Source organism: Rhamphochromis sp. 'chilingali' (genome assembly GCF_963969265.1).
Source record: "Rhamphochromis sp. 'chilingali' genome assembly, chromosome: 8".
Classification (NCBI taxonomy): domain Eukaryota; kingdom Metazoa; phylum Chordata; class Actinopteri; order Cichliformes; family Cichlidae; genus Rhamphochromis; species Rhamphochromis sp. 'chilingali'.
Genome location: NC_137935.1, coordinates 3,919,086 through 3,940,817, shown reverse-complemented (window position 1 = coordinate 3,940,817; position 21,732 = coordinate 3,919,086). Strand labels below are relative to the sequence as shown.

The window sequence follows — 21,732 nt, the reverse complement described above, 5'->3', positions numbered from 1 at the left end:
CACGCACACAAATAAATAATGTATAAGGATACTCTTTAACTTGACAGGGGTAAATAAAGAGACATGACGAGTCTGGGTGGCAGAAAAGATGAAGAAATGAGAGGGGGAAGTAGAGAAACAAAAGATGAGAGCAGAGACATTAAAGAGTGAGACAGGGAGAGGAGTGCACTATCTAATATGGCAATAATGGAAAAAAATGATACGTATATTGGCAGAGTCAGGGTTACCATGGTGTGTGGGTGTGTGTCTGTGGGTGTGTGCGCACGCGCTCAGGGTGGTGGTTCATTTGGACACCTTAATTGAGTGTTCTGCAGTTTCCCTCTGGGTTCCTGTCACCTTGACCTGAGCTCAGAGCTCCATCAGCAAATTCTGAACGAGATGATCTCCATTAATACAGACATGCAGTAAATGTGTGTGGCAGATATTTCAATTACACCCAACACCCACGCACATACAAAGAGCAGAGTAAAAGATTGTCTTACACACACACACACACACACACACACACACACACACACACACACACACACAACAAGAGCAACGTGATCCAAAGACACACACATGCATACAAGCACAGTAATGACCCCCACACAGCACCCATTCATCACTTGGTTGGGTCGCTGCGGGATACAACTAATGAGGCATCATAGTGGCTGTTACCCAGAATGCATTGCATTAGCCCTTCAAGGCTTCACGCTATTTGGCCATTCATTGACACGCGTGGAACTGAGTGCTTTTGTGCAAAAAGTGCAGCAAGTCACTCACTGCTGTTTGTGTATGGTGTGTGTGCGTTTTCTATACAATGAATGGTAAAATTTAAACAGAGTATAAATCAATAAAAAAAATGTAAGTGTGGAGTCACTGAATATCTCACAGAGCTGCAGATTTTTATGCGTCTTTTGTGTCTCATGGCTGATTTCTGCTTGAGCCTAAGTGGTCGAAGCCGTTGCCAGCGTTCATCTCTGTGCTTTACATTATGGTTGTGTCCTGGTGTTTTACATGCAGATTACTTCTGTCCCTCAAGCTTGCTCTTTCTTTCGCACCCATTCCAATAGGTTTTTCAATTTTCCTGTAGGGATTTGTTGACATCTGCGAGTCCTCATTTTGAGGCTTTGATAATTATTTTTTTACACTGAGGCGATATTTATTATTTGCTTATCGATCCATTCAAAAACTGAGGGGAAAACGTAAACACATATTTTCAGCCTTCAATTTTCACTTCTAAAGTCTGTGAGTGGAAATATCTGGAGTTTGCTACACCGAGTTGAAACGGTGACAAACACAACCAGTTAGTATGAAAACCGGTTAAACTGGAACATGCAAATGCAAAGGCAGAATCAATGGTACTGAACAGGACATTCACAACAGATGTGCAGTTAACAGAGAGGTGTCTGTTAGGCTACATCATACAGTTTGTGATAAACTATTAAAATGATGAGAATAAGATCCAGTCTCACAGCAAAATATATAAGAGCTAAATTAGTTCTAAGTTAGGCACAAGCAAACTGATCTGGAAAAGCTGCCGTTAGAAGCTGAAAGCTCCACTGCTGCTCCCATCCCTTTGTAGCTGACAGTGGATCGCTATAGTGGTCAATCCAGGTTTGTTTTGCTTGTAATCACTGCAAGTCTATGAGATTTCATTGAGATGGTCAGTTATCAGCACAATCCTGCTAAAGCCTTCCTGTGTATACTCCGTTTAAGCCTCTGGGGGTAAAAGCCACTGTTCTGGAGCCTTTAGTGCATATAGATAACTGATAATTGTCCTCTTATAATCTAACTATGAATGCAGATTAAAAAAAAACAATAACAAGGACTTGTAGTTACTCAGACTACAAACAACAACTGGTGAAAAAACTCTTGACCTTTGCCTACAGATTACTGTACACACCACCGACTTGCAAGAAAAAAGAATGAATTAAGACCAACATCGTTATTGTAGATCTGGTCTAACCTTATGTGTGGTGCATCAGACTATTATTCACAAGGCAATAAAGCAAACGGTCTCAACAATGTCTTGAAAACAGCGAGTATTTCTCAACCATAAAACTCTGTAACTCTGCGACATGGTATAGATGAGGTGGACCAGCATCAAATGTCTGTCCCCATCACTGCAATTCCCAGGAGAAAGGGGAAGAAAAGGTGGGAAGGAGAGCAAACTCACCACTAGTCTCAGGTGGTCCTGGCAGGCTGCAGAGAACGAGAGAGAAAGAAAAGCAGATGAGTTTGCGTTCACTTTTGATGTTTTCGTGAACATTTTGCAGCAAAGACCTAAACATCGATGGCTAAAAGCATCTTAACAACTCTGCACACTCCCACAGGCGCGCACCAAAAACACAAAAGCATGAATACGGAGTGCAGCATCCCACATCAGCTCAAGGACAGGAGGAGGGAGAGGGATTTACCACGAGAGACAGATGGAGGGAAAAATAAAGGGGGCATAGAGAGTGTTTAAGAAATAGGCAAGTAGTAATATAGGTCAGTCATGACATCTCATGTGTATAGGTGTCAGTTAATTAGGTGCATTATCATCTTCATGGATTATGAGCATAAACTTTAATACGCACACACTTCTGTGTGTGGTATGTGTGTGCAGTGTTTTTCTGCCACAGCAGCAGATGTTACAGGAGCAGAGGGACCAATGAAGAGACGCAGGGTGAGACAGATGTATCCCTGAACTGATACATTAGGTTGATTTTTCATATATTTTCAGTTTTGTTAAATCTGAGTCCTTCACTGCAGATTAAAAAAGAGATTGCTTGCTGACTGGGGTGAAGAAATCATTTTTAACTTGTGATAACATTCTGGTTTTAAGAGAGTTTTACTGTCCCACAGTGGCAAACAAACAGGTGTCTCCACCCTTAAGTTATGGTTGGATTTTCCTCATGCTGGTAAGATAGGATAGGACTCATGCTCAACAGTGTGAGTTTTACCAGGAAAAACATAGTCTAACCTTTTAAATCACCAAGTCACTCATAAAAGTGTTGCCATGGTTACAACAAAAAGTCCTTAAAATGTCATGCAGATAATCTCTCCTTATCTATCCATCCATCTTCTGTCACTTCCTGTTTGCAGAGGCAGCCTTCTAAGCAGAGAAGCTCAAATCTCCTTCACCCCAGCCACCTCCTCGACGGGAACACTGAGTGATTCTTAGTCCAGCTGAGAGACAGATCCTTACAGCGAGTCCTGGGTCTGCCCCCCTGTAGGACACATACCTCATCCAGGAGACATTCAGGAGGAATCCTAGTCAGATGCCCGAACCTCCTCAACTGACTCCCTTTGATGTGGAGGAGTCACGGCTCTACTGTGATTTCCTCCTTTATGGCTGAATCACTACAGGAGAGCCCAGACACCTTTTAGAGGAAACTAATTTCTGTCACACTAATTCTAATTCCCACATTTCACACTGAGCTGTGAACCACTTCAGTGGGAGCTGAAGGTTACCAGCTGATAAAGTCAGCTGAAGCACATCATCTACTGAAAGCAGAGGGGTGACCTTGCATACTTGGCTATGCATAGAAATTCTATCCACAAAAATCTGGAATGTGTCCGACGTGTTGATGGGATGAAGGACCAGGTCTCACTATAACTGTGCAGGGACCGAATGGCTCATGACAACAGACCAGATACCCTGCACCCCTGTAGCACTCCCGGTGGATCCCCAGAGGGTCCAAAACCATAAACCCTGGTTTGGCTGACACATTTTCCAATAGATAAATTCTAGAATCGCATTTCATAATAACAGATTTAATACATGGCTAAATGTATAAAATATATAAATGGATAAATAAATGGATATATGGATTAAGTAGCCTGACCACAGTTCCATTAAAATTCTGCTGGTGAAAATTCTGATGCTATAGATCAGTAGTTCCCAAACTACCGTACGCGTACCCTCGGGGGTACGCAAGTGGCTGTAGGTGGTACGCGTGGGTTGGGGTTGGAGTGGGGATCAAAAATTTTAAAAGCCGAAATTTGCGCTAATGAAGTTTTATTTGACTGTTAAATACATGACTATATACCACCCTCTGGTGTTCAGCAAAAAAATAGCTCTGACAAAATACATGGGCGTGATTTGCCCAAATGACCCAAATGACTGACACCTAACAGTTGAAGTTGCCTCCAAGCATTCAGTGCAGCGCGAAAATGGACAAGTGGTTAACAAGAAAAAAAGGCCCTACCACAGAGACACCGGCCACAACAACCAATAAGCTCATGTCTGAAGATGCATTTTCCAGTGACCGCACAGGTGATTGTTCAACAACAATGTGTTCGTCAGATTTGGATGCTAGCAGGGATGTATCTGTGGTTACTAGCCAAGTGGCTAGCATAGCTGGAGCCAGCCATGTGGAAAGTGATGAAGTGTCTGATGCGGAGCGTCAAAGTGGGAGAAAGCATGACAGCTCGGACTGTAACACAACCTCATCAAAGAAGCGCAAATATGATGACAATTATATTTCGCTGGGGTTTACGTGTATAAATATTGGTGGATTTTCCCGGCCACAGTGTGTTATTTGTGCAAAAGTATTGTCTCAGAACTCAATGAAACCTTCACTTTTGCGCAGACATTTAGAGACAAATCATCCCCATTTGAAAAATAAACCAAGGGAATATTTTGAGCGACAGCTAAAATCACTTTCAACAAGTAAAACCTGCATTCAGGTGCCAGATCTTATGAATAAAAACAGACTACAAGCATCTTACATGGTCAGTTACAGAGTGGCTAAAAACAACAAACCCCACACTATTGTGGAGGACCTCATTCTCCCTCCTGCTTTAGATATGGTAGGGACAATGTTGGGGGAAAAGGCAAAAAAGACGATACAGTCCATTCCATCATCAAACAATACTGTCTCACGGCGCATCAATGCAATGTCAGAAAATGTTTTACAGCAGCTACTTCTGCGCATACGCCACAGTGAATTTTATGCAATACAGCTAGATGAGTCCACGGATGTGGCTGGCCTGGCGCATCTTCTCGTATATGTGCGCTACATTCATGAAGGAACCATCAAGGAGGACATGCTGTTCTGTAAACCACTGGAACAAAGGACAACTGCCGCAGATATTTTTCAAAAGCTGGACACATTCATGAACACACATGGACTCGTGTGGGACAGATGTGTTGGCATCTGTACTGATGCGCACGGGCCATGACTGGGAGACACGGAGGTGTGGTTTCGCGTGTGCAAGCAGTCGCGCCAGATGCCTCCTGGGTACACTGCAGCATCCACCGAGAGGCTCTTGCTGCAAAGGGAATACCTGTTGTTGTGATATTTTGATACCACGGTTAGCATTTACAGGATATTGTTTTATACAGGAAAACTGTTACTCAATAAGGCCCATCTACTAGTTGTTTTTCTCTTTCTCTGTGACCCAAGAATTAATGTGTAAGACTCACAAGCTGGTACCCCAAGGTCGAAAACACCACAGAGACGAGACCACTTCCTTACTCCCATCCTCCCTTCTTTATCTCTTAGAAAAAGGCTCGTTAAAGGCCAGGTGGTTTGTTTCAGAATTCACTAATGAAAGAACTCTGTATTTTATGTCTAGGAGTGTATTTTGCTGGGATGATCATAAATTGTAGCTGAACTGATAAACTACACAAGGGATACTTTGCTCAGAAGACAGGAAGACGTTTCCTTATTTAGTCTGTACCGGTTTGAACTGGGAAAGCTGACACACGAACCTTTTTTTCTCTATATAAACTGCTGTGTACCAAATAAACCTTTGAGTTGATTCTGGGAAAGCAATCTGAACAGTTTCTGTATCACTTTGTTCTCCTAACTGCTCCCGATATCGTAACTAACCCAGCTGAACGGCATACCTGAGTGTTACTTTGAATAATTAGGAGTCTTATAAGGAAAGGACAAAACTCTGCTTATCGCTCACGCCACGGAGGAAACCCGGGACGGCAATTTCCTTCACCTGTCCGTTTGAAACATGTTTTGGACACGAGTGTAAAAATGGTTAACTTTGTGAAAGCCAGGCCGCTGAACTCCCGCTTATTTGCTGCGTTGTGCAATGAGATGGGCAGCGAGCATGAGACATTATTACTCCACACAGAGATTCGCTGGCTATCTAGAGGGAAAGTGCTGACCCGTTTCTGTGAGTTGAGGGATGAACTTAAAGTTTTCTTCAATAACCATCCCTTTGAGCTGTCTGAACATTTGCATGATGAAGAGTACCTTACGTGCCTGGCTTATCTGTGTGATATATTTTCTCGTCTGAACGAGCTCAATCTCAGATTACAAGGCGTTTCTGCAACTATATTCAATGTTCAAGATAAAGTTGAGGCCATGATAAAGAAGTTAAACCTTTGGAAGAACTGCTTGGATACAAACAACACTGAAGTCTTTCCTGTGCTGCATGATTTTCTGTGCTCTAATGATCTCACACTATCTAAAAGTGTAAAGCGCGAATGTAACGTGCACCTTGAGGAGCTGGAGGTGCAGTTACGCCGATACTTCCCAGAGACGGGCGGCTCAAATGATTGGATACGTCACCCGTTCACCGCCGTGCCTACTTCGTTATCACCGTCTGACCAGGAGAGCCTAATTGAAATCGCCACAGATGGATCTCTAAAAGTTGAACACGCTCAAAAGAACCTGGCGGATTTCTGGATAGGGCTGCGCACTGAACAGCCCGCGCTGGCTAAACGCGCTGTCAAGACTCTGATGCCTTTCGCCACCACATACTTATGCGAAAGGGGATTTTCTGTTTTAACAAACATGAAAACAAAATACAGAGCAAGACTTTGTGTGGAAAACGATTTAAGACTCAGCCTTTCCCAAATTGAGCCAAACATTGAAGAGCTGTGTCCCTCTGCTCAAGCACATCCATCACATTAAATAAAGTTCTGTTTAATGAAAGTTCATGGCCTTTATGCTCTCGACAAAAAAGTGAATTCTAATAAATCTTTTGATACACTGCTAGTATTAAGTAGTAAAGTTTGTTATTAAAACTCTGTCATTACTAAAAAATATCAATAAATTCATTTGGTGGTGAGAAATAATCGACTGTGCAGTATTTATTTTTATGCATGCGATATTGCAATGTATTTATAGACACTAATTAAGAATAGTTCGTAGTAGGGGGTATGCGGCTGAGGGTGACATGTTTCAAGGGGTACGTGGCTGGAAAATGTTTGGGAAGCACTGCTATAGATTATATTCACATAATTATTTTGCCTTTCTGAATAAAATTAAACACAGCTTCAAACCACAATGAATTATACCATGTAAACCCTTTAAAACTGGATTGACAGTGTTTACTCAGAAACACTAGTTTCTTTTGTCTTTCAGACATCTGTTAAGTCTGTTTTTATCTTCTTCTAATCTACTGTCATGTCTCTTCGTGGCAGTCACCCCCACCTGTACCTCCTTTGCACCTGCTGCATCACCCTTTGCTCACCTGATTCCACTGAAACCTCTCACCACTCCCTCTTTGCCAGGCTGACTTTGTGCTTTTAGTTCTCTCAGACTCTTTCTGCCTGCTCTGTTTGTTTGCCTCTATGGTTCTGGTAACTTTATACTCTAAGTAAAGCTTGTTTTTGTATCAAGATTGTGGGCTTTCTGAATTAAATTTGATTTCTTTTGTAGACGTGCATATTTAAAACAAAATGTGCTGCATCCTTTTTCCACTGAGAGGGAATAAAAAATCTTTAATATTTGCTTCTCATAGTGTTTTTTAAACCTAAATTCAAATTCTCTGTACTTATGTGATGTATCAACTTAACACTGCATAACTGACTGATGATGAGAGGATAAAATATAACATACCGAGGGTCTTATTGATCAAATATCTTAATATTTGAGAAAAGAGATCTTTTTAGGCTTTTTTTTGTTGTAGCCGGTCTAAAAATCTGAGGATCTGTCTGATTTGGGACACAATTAAAGACAGAGAGATTAAGCCCCACATCCTTCCTCCCACAGTCTTATCCTGTATTAAGAGGCAGATGGAGCTTTTTCTTTACTCTATCAATAGCTGTCTATCTGCTGAGAGGGGCGGCCGGTCTGAGATGGAAAGAAGGAGACGACTAACTGCTCTGCAAGTCAACACGTGATGTAACTCAGCAGACCGAGAGGACAGACTACACGCTGAAAATCACACCTCTTTCCTGAGTTTGACCAGGTTTGAATGTACAATCAAAACACTTGATTGTGCTTGAAAACTAATTTAAACTTCATATTACATGACACAAACAAGACATCACGCAAACCAACCACCAAAGCAAAACCGGAAGGGAACAAACAACCAATAACTAACAGGGAACAGGAAAGAAGAAAAGCCAGAGAGATGATTCATGGAGGGAGTTAGTGTGACAGATGACGATGATTCAAACAATAGGGTGAGATAGTGGCAGATGATCTGTGGTGGCGATATCTAAAGGGAGCAGACAAAAGGAGAAAAAGATCTGAATCCAAAACTTAAAAACAACCCTTGGACCATGACATGTTTACATGGTGCATATAAAATGGTTTGTACAACCTGTAAAGGTGTTGAAGTTGTTGCTTTGATAAAGCTAAGCTCTCCACAGTCCTCAGGTGTGTTTTGTAGGTGTAATAAAGGAGCGGTAACCTTGCATGTGACACTCATAAAAATTAGATTTTCTCCTCGCTCTCTGCTCAGAGAACAGCTGATGTAAAGGTCTCGGCTAAAGGTCAACACTTTCGTTACTGATGCATTTCATCAGGAGAAAAGATGCCATAGTTCACCACTCCAAAAGATCTTCGGAGCTGTCTCTCTAATTACAGTGCTCTTTAAACCAGCATGGCTCTCTTTTTTCCCCTGTTACATGAGGTAAAGTGCAGTTATGCAGCACATCACCGCTCTTAGCTGCTGACCCATCTGACAGCATTTCTAAAGGTTGAGTCAAACATGTTGAAAATGAAAAAGCCTTTAAAGTGTACAGAACAATTCATTTTCTCCAGTCAGGTTTTTCCACAATGGGGATAATAAGGCCAGTCCGTACCTATTTGACTGTCATGGCAATGAGAACCCTTTGTTTCAGGGTGTCCCTTAATAAAGTGACGATAGGCTGAAGCAGCTTCAAACAGACTCAAGTGTTTTGTTTTTGTGTTACTGCAGAGAGCATGACACAGGGGATGAGGAGTATCAGAAAAAATAAAGTAATTTTCTCAAGTATTTTGTGCCACAATTCAACTGTGAGCAATCTCCTCACAAAAAAGTTTTAAAAATGGACAGATGTCTTGGTCAGACCCTTAATTTTGGTGAAAGTCCAACCAGTAAAACTGCGGTTTACTCACTGCTCACACTGTCTCAGAGATAAAAGGTGCAGGCATTTCCTTAATTGTGGCTGCTTTAAATACTGGAGCTTCAGACTTTCCAAACCAGCAGAGAGACTGTTCTCTATAAAATGGGATATAACATCCCCGGACCAACACTTTGAGTTTGATGGCCATGTATATAAACATATCCACTTAGCCTTGACCTGCCTAAGTGAATACACTCTTTATCCCTCTGACGTAAAAGGCCGTGAGGCGGGCAGGCAGCTTGGAAATCCAAGTTTGTGAATATGATAACTCAAGAACCAGGCGACGCAGGAGGTTCAAATTGATACCAAAGGTGTACGAAAGATTTTGGACGAATTTGAATCCAAGACATTGACCTTTAAGATCAGAGGTCAAGTTTTCTGACAATCTTGTGAATACTAGAACGTGAGAATAATGTGATGTAGGTCCCAAATGGTTGATTCTGTTCATCTGGTTGTAGCGTTTTCAGTGGGAGAACACTACATCCAGATAAACAGAATCAACCTTTTGGGGTTTATTTACCTGGATGATTGAGCATGCATCAAGCCAAGGTGATGCAGGATTTCTAAATTGATACCATAGGTTTATCTACTAGAAGGCTGAGGAGTAGCACTGGTAACCAGTAGTATTTTTTAGTGTCTCACAGTCTCCAGTCTTTGCATCTGTAATATCAGCTTAACAAACAGACTTTACACGAAGCAGAGATATCATGAATGTGCTGTGCAAACATGAGGAACATGTATGACATGTATGCATTATGAATGCAGATTTAATGAAGGGAAAGAAAGTACGTTTCATATTTCATGTATTTAAAGGTAAAGATCAACATTTCTGAACTGTTTTGACTTACTTTGTTTCAAATGCAGTTTGATATTTAACATATTTATTGCCATCAGCGTGCCAAAGTTGATGCCATTGGGCACAAACTCTATTATGCATCAGTAAAGAACATTGCAAGATGAGAATTAACTTTGTTAAGTCTTTATTATATAGTACACCATCTAAGAAAGGCTGTGAGTGGACAGTATGAATGCAAACTTAGTCCTCTGAAGTAGTCGTCAACATTTGGATTAATTGCTCAACCAGGTCGGTTATATTGAGACCTAGCTTGGCATATTTTTTAACCAAATTTTAAACTCTGGAGTCTCTCAGTGAGGGTTAGCAACAATGCTAACTGGGAAAACCACTTAGCATATTTCAGTCTAGCAGCTCTGAAGCTCAGCAATCCTTATATCTTCTTTTTTTTTCATAAATGGAAATGTAAAAAATAAATGCTGACGTTTTACAAGAGGCAGTGTGGACCTGTGTTTGATATAGCTGTCAGGCACTAATAGAGTCATAATTTACACTCACGACTGTACTTTTGAAAAGCGCCAGGCTAGCTGCTTCCTCGTTTCATTCCCAATGCCAAGCTTGGTTAGCCAACTGCTGGCAGCAGCAGCATCAATCTTCTAATCCAACTATCCACAAGAGAGTCAAAAAGTGCATCAATCCCAAAAAACTTTTCTTAGCGGAAACATTCAGCTTTATAACCGAAACACAATTATTACATGAACTGTTTTAAAAAATTAAATCATGCTGCTCTTGCATGCAGTCATAATTGTTAACCTTCATCTATATTAGCAAGCAAGAAACCATCAAACCTTAATGAGAATTCACTTTATTCTCTAAATATGCAATTTATCTTTCTATATAAATGTCCGCCTTTCACCTAAACATTTTATTGCCACAATCTAAGAAGTTGGAAAAAACAGTCTCCTGGAGATTTTATTCAGGAGACTGTTTTTTCCTCGGGGGAGGAAGCCAAAGCTCTCATCAGCACATTTACAGGGAGCCAGGTCACTGATTTACTGATTAGAAACAGCTGCAGTCTCTGTAGTTTTGAGGAGAGATGATCCGCTTTCACATTTATGAAACGTTGGCAGCTGAATAAAGAACATTAAGTCTTCCAGTGAGGGGTAATCCATCAATATGCTAGTACTGTGGCATGGCTGAAGCCTCCAAAACTATAATGACAGTGCAAAACTGAAAGCGTACAGAGACCTGCTGAGTCTTCAAAGATATTTTTGGTTCTAAGTAATTTGAATGAAATTTAAATAAGTGAATTTAAAAAAAAACCCAGAGAATAAATACAGTTGTTTACTTGGGGGAGATATAAAAAATTAATGAGAAATAAAACTTGAAGAGAGGAAAAATATCCAATACAAATGTAAAATCTGCAAAAGCTTTGTTTTATTTGTTCTTTCCTGTATTCAAGAGGATAGAGAACAGCTTTAGAAGCACAGATATCTGCTTTCAGTTCTAAAATGGTATGTCCAGGTGACGCGTCAATGAGAACGAATCAAACATTTCCTGCATCCTAATCCAACTTTTAAATTGGTGCCTTCATTTCAATGCAAATAGTTGCAGCAAAGACGTAGATGGATGTATAAAAGCGTTATGCACACCTGTTAAAGAGCTTAAAGAATTTCAGCTCATGGCAGGATATGTATGCATACATACTGTAAATTGTCATAATGCAACCGTTAAATGGATAAAGTATCTCCGTGAAAGCACCAAAGAGCTCTTGACACAATTTATTTGAAAACCTTCAGGCTGCAGGGTAAAGCACGGAGCGCTGCAGAGAAATGAAGGCTGCTCTCGCTGTTATGGTCCTGCACAGACGACGCAGCGCTGCAGCTCTGAGGCTTCTCATTTCTTCTATTCTGACAAGTCCATTGGCTGAGTCTCTTTATGAATTTGCTCGCCCTGCATCAGTCACAATGACCCCGGTTTGGCCCGTGGGTGCTAAATGTCAACAGCAATGACTCTGGTTGACACGAAGTGCTGAGAGTGAGTTCAAAGTGAGTGGAAGCCTTCAGAGATGAGTTCAGACACACTTTTGGTCCATCAATCACCAGCAGAGCAAAACATATCAGAAAAACGCCAAAACAAAACTCCAGGGACAGTGAGCAGCCACGAATAAAGACAAACTTACCAAAGCTCAAAAGGCAAACCCACAGAGGAACAAACTGCACATCTGAGTGAGAGTTACACATTCACAGCGTGGATATTCTCCACCAGTCTGGTGAATCAAGCTGGCAGCTTTCTGCTCTATACTGAAAGACTTACCACAGTTAAGCAGTCCAGATGGTCATGCATAAACAACAGATCCTGATTTTAACAAAATCAGGATCTGTTGTGATTATGGACAGAATTACAAGTGTTGTCTTGCTGATGAGGTGGGACGACAGTGAGGGAGAAAAATTCTCTCATTGTGTGCAGAAAAAACCTGCAGAAAACTAAACATCCAGATCCACCAGGATTTATCCTGTCAAAACCAGTCCATTCAACACAAGGAATCGCCACGGTCAGTGAACACATCTAAAGAGTGCAGATTTTCCTGTAATGATGGAAACGCTACTGAGAGCCTGAGAACTGCATTCAGTAAAAACAAAAAATGATTTAAATCACCAACTTTATTAGAATTCCTCCCAAGACGGCCACAAATGTCTCTTAAAATAAAATAAAAAAACACTCTTTCTTCCTGGTAAAAGGTTTTTTTTTCCTTCCCACTGTCAGCAAACTGCTTGGTCACTGAGGGTCATCTGATTGTTTGGGTTTCCTCTGTATTATTGTAGGGTTTTTACCTTACAGTATTAAGCTGATTTGGCACTATATAAATAAAATCAAACTGAATTGAGTTAAATTAATTTGGACCACGTTCATCCATGTAGATTTTGAGATACTTCCTGGAAAAAAAAAGAAAACTTGTCCTTGTAGTTGTGAAAAGTTAGGAGATCACTAAGGATATAAGGTAATACCCCAAAGTATGAGACCATGAAGCTTGAATTTCAAGTTCCAATTTGTACCAGGGTTCCTATAATAGCTGCTGAGATATTTAAGTCTGGACCAAAGTGTTAGAAAGACAGAGTGACCTGACATTGCTATCCTCAGAGAAATGCTGCCACTGGTGCTGAAAATAAGCTGCACCCATTTAAAGACCCATTTAAAATCCTTGACACCAGATTCTGAAGAAGGATCTTTATAATTCTTGAATTGCCAACACGAGTGAAACACCAGGAGAAGAAAAGAGTGTCTTAAATATTTGATTTTCCCCCAAATTCAACAATGAAAGAAATTACTGAAAAAGACTGGAGCTTTGTTGTTACCCTGCCCTCTCTGCTCTTGCTCTTGACGAAGGCGGTCGCACTTTTCTCCTCCTCCTCTCCCTTAGCTTCCCTGCTTAGCCTCTTATGTCCTTGTCTAGTCTCATGTTTTTTGTATTACTTTTCCCTGGAACACTCTCTCACAGTCTGTTCTCTAAAACCTAAAAGAGGAATTATGGATTGGATCAACTGGTCTCTAAATGCAATTGACACCCCTTTTTCAACGAGAAGTTTGGGCTCGGGTGAGCCTGAGTGCTGAAGATATCTACCTATTCAGAACCATGGTAACAGGGTTCTGGCTGATCGGAGCTGGCTTGGCCCTGAATTATCGAAGAATTAAGGAAGCGGAACCGGCTGTTCAAACCCCCACAAGGCTGCCCGCTGGGATTGAAACGATGGGAAGAGGCGTGAGTTTCTCAAAACGGGCTAATTGAGTGCAGCACGGATAAGATCCTGGAGAGGCTACGGCTGCGGTGAATACTCAGAATAAGACCTCTGAGTGCAGACTGGATTACATCTTGGAAGGGCTCGCTCGGAATAACATCTCTGAGCGCAAATTGGATGACATCTCGGGGAGGCACACTATCGTGAGTTCTCAGAATCGGCTCTTTGAGCACAAGAATGACAACATCACAGAACGCAAGTATGGCAAAGCTCACAGCTCGCCAACGGGAGATTGAGAGACCAGTGTTGGACTGTAGAACTGCTTTGAAATTCATATGAGCTGTTCGCACTAAAGTAAAAAGCACCATCACTTCATGCGGATACCCTTTGGGCGCCAGCTGTGGTCGCAATGCTGGAGCCGAACAACAACACCCTGATAACGACTGTGTTTAGACTGTTCTTCCCACTCCATGCAAGGCCACCTGGGTTGGCTGGAAGACTGTTTGCTGTCCTCCCAGGAGCCCAGCATGAGTAGAGGTCTCTTTTTTTTCCTCTTATACTTTCCCATTGTAGTGTATATTTCAGTGGGTTTTTTTCTGTAACGCTACCGATCTCCGACCTGTATCCCCATGTGATGTCTGTGTTGTGTGTGTAAGGTCGGGGGGGGGGGGGGGGGGGGTCCTATTTCACTGCAGGGCAACCTGCACGTGGCGAATAAAGCCTTGATTGTTTGATTGTTTGATTTGAATGTTTTAAGTCGGAAAATTTTACTTCTCTGACTTTACCACAGCTTAAGTGCAACAGAGCTCTTTTTAAAACCCCACTGCTCATCATTCATTCAGAGAATACTTGAACTTCATTAAACTAAAAAAGAGGAAACTTAGGATGTTTTTAATGGGTGTGCTTACTGCTGCACTTGTGGACTATAGGGAATCCAACAGCTGTAGAACATGCCCAACGTTGTGGTATTTAATATAGTGATATGCAACAGGTGTTTGGTACAGCTGCTATGAAACACATCTGGAGAGGATTTAAACTTTTCATTTTACTAATTTGGCTTCAGCAAAAACCTCTTTGCAGTAAAAAAAAAACAACGATCTGAACCACATCGAGACTGATAGCTGTCATCTGATAGTGATACTGATAGTGGAGATGACAAATCTTCAGCGGTGACATCATCATCAATCAGGTCAACAGGAGCAAAATCTCACAGGAATGTTTCCAAGATTTTGTTAATGACACCGAGACCTGAGGCTGCGTATTTAGCATTGCTGTTCCTAATAATCAAGTTTGGAAGTTTCAGAGTGCAACAGCCTGGTGTGTAAGCCTCAGACCTAATTTACAACTTTCTACAATTTAAGAAGCTCTCTGGTCTCTCATAATGGGATAATAATACGTTATTTGTTCTTCCTTGAGCTGAATATGTTGCCCAGCACTTCAGGAGTCTCTCATGCGTCCCTCCTCTCAGCCTCCACCAGATTTTCCAGTAAGTCTCAAAAATGTCCATCAGCCACCTGCCTCCTCTGTTGCACCAACGCCAGCATCTGCACTCCTTGCATTTGCTTACTATCTCCTACCTTCATCTGAGACTCAGCTCTCGATGTTGCCACTTTCTGTATCCAACCATCAGTAAAAACTAATTTCGCATTTTCACATTAAAAACAACAACAACTCTCTTCTGCCAAATTCTCTCTCCTCATTTCACAAACTGGCTCAAAGCCCCATGTCTGCTAACGTTCCCCAGTGAAGAATGACTGATAAGTGCTTCTGTCAAATGCAATCCAACATTATTATTGGATGTGAAACAGAAAAGCCCTTCAATGTCCAAAAACCTCTGTAACCTCTGCAGTTGTACTGCACTACACTTTAGGACGGCCGTCTGTAAGAAGCCGATTAGAAATGACACAAACTTCAACTCCCATTAGTCTTATCTACGCACCACACAAACACTTACATCAACATACAACATGCACAGTGCAAACCGGAAGCATTCCAACAATGCATGGAAAATGGAGCTTTAAAAAAGGGAAAGAGTTCTTCCTTTCAAAATAAAATCAGGTAGGCAATAGTTTTTGGATTAAAAAAAATAATACTCCAACTAAACTCCAGAAGCATCCACTCTCCGTGTACTCCTAATGCTCTCAATTTCTAATAATATATTGTAGTAAAGTTTATTTAGCCTCCTATTTATAGTCTTTTCTAAACTCCTCAAGCACAGTCACCACATGATTGACTTGTGACTAAACCGTTACTTGTTAGTTTATTAAATGATTTTTTTAAAACCTTCAATCTTAAGATTTAAATTTGTATGTTTACATTTTTGGTTTCAAAAAACTTGGTTCCTGTCTGCATCCTTCTTGGGACTACAAAAAAGCCTCTCTTTCATCTCTAAGAGCTCTAATTTCCTGTTAAGCAGGAAGCCAATTTTCCAAATCAGTGCCTCTGTAGACACTAAACGAACAAATTTGTAACAAAAACTGTTCGTTGGAGTGAAAGAGGTGAGGGCACAGACTATATCAGCACAGCTTTTCTGTGCTTTAAAAATCAGTAAGTGGAGAGGTACAAATAATACAGAACCTCTATGTGGACTTTAAAGCAGTTTCAGTCTATTTGTGTGCGAGCAGATTGACATATAGATCTTGCCTGATTGAAGGAGCTTAAGCAGCCAACACACTGAAGAGGTGATGGCAGCTCTCTGCAGACTCCACAACACGCTCAAGGTGCTGGCTTGGCTCAACTGTGGTGCAGCTGAGAATGGTGTAAATCATACCCTGTGAAATTTAACACCTATGGGAGATTTTATAGTAATGTGACAGACTTGGAGAATGCATAGAAACGAGCACTGAAGCTGTTCTGAAAGCTCGAGGTGGAAAAACAAAGAGCTCAGCAATTAATCAACAGTACGACCTTTTAATCCTGATCCTTATCAAAGGAGACACTGATTTGTACTTAAAAGTCACTTGGCTTTTATGGCACACATGTGAGTTTCTGTAGCATTTCAGGAGTGAGGATCCAAATGTAGGACACAGGTAGTGTTATAGTATGAACACACGGGAACAAAGCCCGGTGAACATAAGCTGCACAACAGGCAACCTGACAAAGACAAGGGGGACAGTATATACACAGGGGACACAGAAATGGATAAGGGCAGAAGTGAAGAGAAATAACACAAGGACGAGTTTTGATGCATCGTAAACACTTCTTTCACACGCTGAAGTAAAATAAGAAGTAAAATTCAAATTCAAATTCAAATTCTATTTGTCACGTACACAGTCATACACAGTACGATATGTAGTGAAATGCTTGGACAACTGCTCGTGACCTAAAGAAAAAAAAAGGAAAAGGCTATGAATAAGATAGGAAATAAATATGAAAAATTAAAAAGGGTAAATTTAACTAGGGAGGAATAAAATATAAATTAAGGTTAAAAATGAAATAACTGTACAACACAAATTAGAATGAAGGGTAAATTTAACTGGGAAAGAATAAGAAAATATATAAATTAAAGTTGAAAATAAAATAACTGTACAACAAAATACACAATATAGAACTACACAAAAAACCATGGAAACTAATGGAGACAGGGGTAGAGAGTAGGCACGGGAAATTAAGGAAACTGCAAAGACAAAAATACCACGACTATGAGAACAACTAAGAGAGTGGAAAGAAATTACACAACATGGTTTTTGTTTGTGTACATTTTATGTATATTCTATCTGTAGACATGCACTTGACATTAAAGCTTAGAGTTTATTTTATGTTATTTTGCAGATCACTTAAGCTACAGCTTTTGGACCCCAGGAGGTCCCAAAACCACCCTTTGAGAACCACTTTTCTAAACATCCCAGTGTTAGTCGAGTCAGCGTGCTCACTTCACTGACTTTAAGTTACTATGTGCTCTCACTCTTCATGTTCTCACACTCACATCTTCTCCATCTTTAACTGATGTAACTGAAACATGAGGAGTAGGAAAAACAAGCCCTGATGTAAACTTTGACTTTAGCAAACACAAAACATAAAGAATGGAACAGCTTTCAGCCCTTTAATGTGACTAATGTCACATAATCTGCAGAGTAAATGCCAACAGCATTATTAGAGTTAGAGGAAAACACACTTTTTAAGCCTTTAAGAGGTCGTCTGAAACTACTGCAAACATTTGAATATCATTGTAGCTGTTTGCTTTTTGTTATGCAACATCATCATATAACAATGCAAAGCTGCTCACTCCTCAGCTGTCTACAATAATTCCTCCCAATCCTAAGTTATACAATTTAATCTTCACGTCCTTCTCCTTCACTACGCAGGAATTACTGCGTGCTAAATCACTCGTTAGTCGTGACGTTGAGGAGTGAAGAGCTGGAGGCAAACGTCGCGCTACGATGAATTCACTCAGGGCGGGATGAGAGCGTAAACCCACATTTTTGATTCCAAGCAACGAGCAAGAACCTTTCTGCTCTGGAGACTAATTTCTTCCTTTTCACATTATTGCATCCAAACACTCCCACACTCTTCCTCTCCCTCATTTCCTCCTTATTGTGCTCAGCTTTAATCAGCCTCTTTCATGCTCTCGTCTAATTATTTGGTGTTTATGTATTCATACGATGTGTTTGCTTTTTACGCTCTCTGTTTTGACATCATAGTTGGAGACACAATGACCTCCTGTCCCTCTGTCCTGATTATGGTCCAGTTATTTATTATTTTTGCTTGACCTCTCTGTTGCCCATAATTACACGCTGCGGGTGTGACTTTGTACTGATGCTTTCTTCTTCTTTCACTGTTCAGCTCGAAACTACTCAAACTCTTGTCCCTTGATCTTCTTAGTTTGTTCTCTTCCTCTAATTTGTGTTGTTTCTAAAAGTTTGCATCCCTTCATTAAGCACGATAAATTTACTGTAGTAAAAAGATCAGTGGATTATGAAAGGTTCAGCTGGGAAGCATCAAATTCTTCATTTCTGCTACTTTAATCAAAACTTTAATAAACCCTCGAAATGAACTGGGAAAAATATTCGATCAGTCCTGTCCAGGAAGACTTTTACATTCAGATTTCTTCAGGGATTCCTTTTGATGTCATTTCCACAGGTTTATTGGCCTCCCTCTGAAACATTTTACTTTACTTCTGGCAGTAAATTGTAACATTAGGAGGTGTGTTAGACATTAGGAGGAAGAAACAGAGAAAAATATGATAAAAAAACAATAAAATTACTTATTTTTTCTTTACAAACTAATCAAGTTGGTGAAATACGAAGTTGTATAGACTCTAATTGGACTGTTTGGTATATCACTGTGCATCTTCAGGACCTTCTTGGTTAAATCTAATTCAGATGACTCACAGCAGGTGAAACTAAACGAAACATTAAACACTTGATGACTTAACTGATAACGAGCCATAGTTGAACAGTCTAATCCCTGCAGATTGAAAAGTGACTGCACGATATGATAAACAAGTAGAGATGGGATGAAATGGGAGATTAACAAACAACGAGATGATGTTTAAATAGAAAGTGATCAAGTTGTGAATCAGAGTCAGTTAGTCAAATCAAATCAAAATTTATTTATATAGCACATATTAAAAACAACAAAGTTGATCATAGTGCTTCACAGTCAGTAAAAGCATGAGACAATTAAAAGAAAACAATAAGAAAACAGGGCAGGAAACAATACGTGACAACACAACAAGCCAGATAACAGCCAACTAGTTAGAATTAAAAGCCAAAGTAAAAAGATTTTAAGACGTGATTTAAAAGACTGGATAGACTCGGCGGTACGAATATGAACAGGGAGGTTATTCCAGAGTCTAGGTGCTACGGTTGCAAAGGCCCAGTCACCTCCGAGGTTGTGCTAGGAGCATCTGATTGGACGATCTAAGTGCTCTATTGAGATTGTACAGATGGAGGAGTTCGGAAAGATAGCTGGGCGCTAAATTATTCAGAATTTTAAAAGTGAACAAAAGAATTTTAAAATCTATATGATATTTAACAAGGAGCCAATGTAAGTTGGCTAAAATTGGAGTGAGATTCTAGTACCTGTTCAGAGAGGCGCAGCTGCATTCTGAACTAACTGAAGCTGGTAAAGAGAGGCCCAAGTAGACGGAGTTGCAGTAGTTCAGTCTGGGTGTGATGAATGCCACACATTAGTCACATTAGTGACACATTAGCATTAAATCTGATGAAATGCTATTCTTATTGAAAAACTAAAAGAAGCATAAGTTAGGTGATAATGGTTATGGACAGAGGTTTGCTGATCTGATGCAGTCTCATTGATGGAATAATGAATGAACACATAAAATGATGCACCAATAGGTAGGTGGACACAAATGGCAAATCGTGTATAAAAAAAAACTATTATTGCTGAAAAGTTCATGCAATAGTTTTGTTCAACCCCACCGACACTCTGGGGTTTTGTCAGCTGTTTTAGATTTAATAATTTGTGGTGGCACACAGAGCCAATATTAAGAAAATGCATCAACAGCCAAACATTTCTGGATCAAAACAAATTAGAGGTGTGCGGAACAAAGTATGAACCGACACAGGTAATGAACAAATAAATTATTTGAAATGTTGAGATCCTGCACCTCGAGCTGCCCTTGTTATTCCTCTTATGTTTCCAAAGGAAACGCAGAAGTAGTGTAGCTGGTGTATCTGCCTTCAGTCTGTCTTTCCTTTCTCCATCTAAACACACAAACACTCTCCTGAATAATTCACACCCACTACCTCCTCTCCCACACTAATCTGTCGCCTCCTCTGCGTCTCTGTGGCCCGTGTCTACATGATTTGTGGATGTATGTGTTTGTGAGTTAAACTGCATCAGTGTGAGCGTGGTGTGTAGGTCTGTGTGGGCATGTATTCTGTGTGCTCTGCAGAGGTGGGACCAAGTCATTGTTTTGCAAGTCTCAAGTAAGTCTCAAGTCTTTATCCTCAAGTCTCAAGTCAAGTCTCAAGTAATGTCAGGCAAGTCAGAGTCGAGTCTCAAGTCACTGGTGTAAAAGTCCGAGTCAAGTCACAAGTCTGAAACTTTGAATTTCAAGTCCTTTCGAGTCTTTAAAAAAAAAAAAGAAAAAATAATGTTGCAGTTATATGCTAAATGTAAATATTAGACCATGTAATTTTAAAATCTGTGTTTTTCTCAACACATGACAAAATAGTGAACTTAGAAAATATACACAAATTGTGAAATTGCACCTCTTTAAAATGCAGCTCAATTAAACCTAGCTCCAAGAATAATTTTCACCGACAGTTCTGAGATACGCTGCATGTTATTCTTGGATGCGGTTGTAGGACCAGCTTTAAAATCGCATGACAAAAATATCATACACATTAAAAAAAACTGCATCACCAACGTAGCCTGGACAACATTTGCTAGTTAGATGAAGTCAACTATCTCATCTTAGCATATTTATATGCATATTTATAATTATACGCTTCTTGGAGTGAGTGCATACACTCATGAAGTTTAGTAACTTCAGGTCACTGCAACAAGCCCAGGTACAGTTTACTGACGGATGGGTGCAGGACCTTGAAATGCACCGTGTAGAATGAAAGACCATCGTACGTATCATAAGTTTACCAGTCTCACAAATCGTCTTCATAAATACACATTCCTTAACCGTTTATTAATAGGACCTTTGAGCTCAATGGTAATTAATTAGTAGTGGAAATAATTTCTGGTAGCATCACAGAAATGTAGCAGTGACAATAATATTGTATGCTGTAATCGTACTGGGCAATTAGTGATACAAAAAACCTGTTTTATCCTGTGAATAAAAGTATATGTTTTTGTCAGTGTACCATAATAACAGAAGCGAAACGCAATATTGTGTCAGGACAATTCACTATTTATGCACAATAAACAAAGGAGCATAGCGCGACAATTTCTGTTCAGCGCCAGACTTACTTGTAACCTATATCACCAATTATGTTAAGAAAAATGAC

At 40.3% G+C, this 21,732-nt stretch overlaps 1 protein-coding gene across 7 annotated transcripts in view; it reads right to left on the bottom strand.

Moving 5' to 3' along the window:
• Positions 1–21,732, bottom strand: part of slc8a2b (solute carrier family 8 member 2b) — a 201,535-nt gene that overhangs the window by 90,866 nt on the left and 88,937 nt on the right. For 4 of the 7 annotated variants that reach the window (XM_080888611.1, XM_080888617.1, XM_080888612.1 and 1 more), the window contains one exon: positions 2,162–2,187. The exons of the other annotated variants lie outside the window; for them this stretch is intronic. The gene's annotated coding sequence lies outside the window, so the exon portion shown is untranslated. The remainder of the gene's footprint in view (positions 1–2,161; positions 2,188–21,732) is intronic. 7 annotated transcript variants of the gene reach the window in all.